At 37.6% G+C, this 2,890-nt stretch overlaps 1 long non-coding RNA gene across 1 annotated transcript; it reads right to left on the bottom strand.

Annotated features, from left to right (window-relative positions):
* Positions 1–686: 686 nt before the first annotated feature.
* On the bottom strand, positions 687–2,890 carry LOC138134111 (uncharacterized). The gene is made up of 2 exons (XR_011160640.1): positions 1,273–2,890; positions 687–1,216 (listed from the first exon to the last, which is right to left on the bottom strand). It is a non-coding gene; the product is annotated as an uncharacterized lncRNA (long non-coding RNA).

The raw sequence follows: 2,890 nt of genomic DNA, 5'->3' as shown, positions 1-2,890 counted from the left end.
CTTGTTTTTCTTCGCAATGGTCACCTAACATCTCGAAGGTACATTGATGAGATTTGAGAACGTCAAGTGATCCCAAGAGCAAATGTTGTTGATCAAAATTTTGTTTTTATGCAAGGTAATGCCAGACAGCACATTACTCACATTGTCACTGATTATCTTGATGATCACAATATCCGTAAAATGGACTGACCCGCATGCAGCGCAGACATAAATCCAATCGAACATGTTTGGGAACAATTAGGAAAACGTGTTCGAGGACTGAACAGTTGGCGTAGGCTTTAGTTGAAGAACGGGTCAATTTTCCCCAAGATGGGTTGCAAAGGCTTATTCGAAGCCTGCAACGACGCTTGGCAGGCAAGAGGAAGCCGCACCAGATATTAACATCACAATTGGTACAAATTAGCCAAGTTGTCAGACTTTTTTTAATCCAATTTGATTTCAAACTCTTTATTTTTGCACATGTTACTACATAAAAGTTAGTAGAAGGTTGCTCAAGTGTCTCTCTGTTCTTAATTTGTTAAAATAAGTTCAATAATTAATGGTTCCTTACATATTCCAAGTTTGAATGAAGTCTCTTAAAATATAAAAAAAAATATCGAAGTTCAAAAAAGTGACTACTTTTATTTTTTGAGTAGTGTATTAATACAAATTTATTATTGGGCGGAAGTCGTAAAGCAAACAACAAATGGTGGTTCTAAAAAGAAGCGAGTTTAATAGAACGAAAGCAAATAATAACAAAACGAAACACAAACAAAACTCAAAGAAAGAAGAATTAAAGGAGATGCTCAAAATGTCCACCATTCATTTCGAGACACAGTTGTGCACGCCGTAGTAAGTTTAATTTAGAGGCTCTGACCATTTCAGGTGTAATTGTTCCAAAAGCTTCTTGTAATCTGTTTCGAAGATCCTCCTCGTTATGAATGGGTCGGTTGTAAACAACGTTTTCCACGTACCCCCATAAGAAAAAATCCAGAGGTTTGAGATCCGGAGATCGTGCAGGCCAGTGGCGTAGACCACCTCGTCCGATCCAACGATTAGGATATATTCGATTCAAAATACCTTGCACATTGCGACTGAAATGGGGTGGTGCCCCGTCATGTTTGAACCACTGATTTACGAGAAAAATCAATGGAATATTTTCAAGTAAATGAGCCAGTTCCATGTTTAAAAAGTTTGCGTACACAGCTCCTGTTATAGGGAATTCAAAAGGTCCGATCTGTAAATAAAGAATGCCTAAACACGCTTTCTTTATTTTTTACAATCTTGACTTACCACTGAATCTTCCACTAGTCCTGACTACAAATTTACGGAAAATCGACGCTGAAATGCACGCGGATGAGTAGTCCTCAGATTATCGTACGACCAGACATGCAAATTTCGATGGTTGAAACATCCCTGCCGACCAAAACTTGATTCGTCCGAAAACAAGATCCGTGAAATAAAATTTTCATCTTCTGCCGCTTTATTAAGCAACCAAACACAAACATTTCTTCGAGATGTTGCACCCGAGTATAGTGGAAAGGATGAAATATGTTCTCATTCATAACGCGATGTACCGATCTGCTGGAGATATCTACCTCTTGGGCAATTTCTCTTATACTCCTAGTTCCATCTTCTTCAACGATATTCAGTATTGCCTCTTCATTAGCGAAGGTCCGTGCGGTTCGTGCACCTCCGCCAATTTCATTTCGATTCGGCAAAACTTTCCCTGTTTCTTGAGCCCTAGCAAGTACTCTCAAAATTGTTTTGTGATCAGGAGAAGGTCGGTCAGGAAAACGATCAGAGAAAATTCTTGCTGCCTCCCTAGCGTTCCGTCCGCATTCTCCAAAGATAATCAACATCTCAACATAATCGGCATAGTTTTGCAACACGATTTCAGATCTTGAGAAAACACAATAACAAATTAAAATGTTTAAATTGTCAAGATGACACAAACATCTGTCAAAAAAAGCAGTGGACCATTTGATTATAAAAAGTTTCGCGCGTAGCGACCATTTAAGTCCTCGATGGTATCCTCGTCTGATTGGTCAATTTCGCAATGTATTTTCTCGCTTATTTTGAGAGTAAAAAAAATATAGTTTTTAATTTACGTTTCAGCGTAATCCCACGAATTTGCCAGTCTTCTGTGGGGCTTCAGTCCTGCCATTCCCTGTATAAAAAATATTATAAAATAATAATCCCTCCGCCACCCGGCGGCAGGGCAATTTTGCCGGAGTACATACACTATTACGGATATTACTATCAAGTAATAGTGCAGTGCTTATCAACATAATTATTATTATTCTTATCCCACCTCCACCCGGCGGCACGGCAATTTTGCCGGAGTAGATACACTATTACGGATAATACTATCAAGTAATAGTGCAGTGCTTATCAACATAATTACCGGCGTCTCGCCTCCACATTTTGACTTTTTTGTGTTTTATGTTCTGTGTCAATGTTAAGGAATTTCCTCACGATATGACATGAGTATAATAATGTACCTTTTTGAATTTCAACCACCAATGTGTTCTCTAAGTCCGAAATGTTTAAATTTTTAAAAAGAGATTGCGGTACTATTCCTATTATTATTATTATTATTATTATTGAATAAGTCAACTAACAGACTACTGTCCAAATAAAAGTTGACTAAAGCAAGAAAAACATGAACAGAATTCAGTAACAGTCAGCTACAATTATTACTACTGTCCCATGTCGGGAGATAATACTGAATGAAGTGTTCATCAGGCAAGCCGATGCAATCGATCTAAATTACACATTATAACAACCAATATACTCGGAAGTGGCATAGTATGAAGATCACAAATATCGTTAAAACAGTTAAAGATGGAACACATCCTGAACAAAGGAGAATTATTAAGAATATTTGTATTAGCTCTAGGAACATAGA

This window comes from Tenebrio molitor, chromosome 6 (genome assembly GCF_963966145.1).
Source record: "Tenebrio molitor chromosome 6, icTenMoli1.1, whole genome shotgun sequence".
NCBI classification, from domain to species: Eukaryota; Metazoa; Arthropoda; class Insecta; order Coleoptera; family Tenebrionidae; genus Tenebrio; species Tenebrio molitor.
Note: the sequence above shows the minus strand (reverse complement) of the source record. Positions and strands in the feature narration are given on the sequence as shown.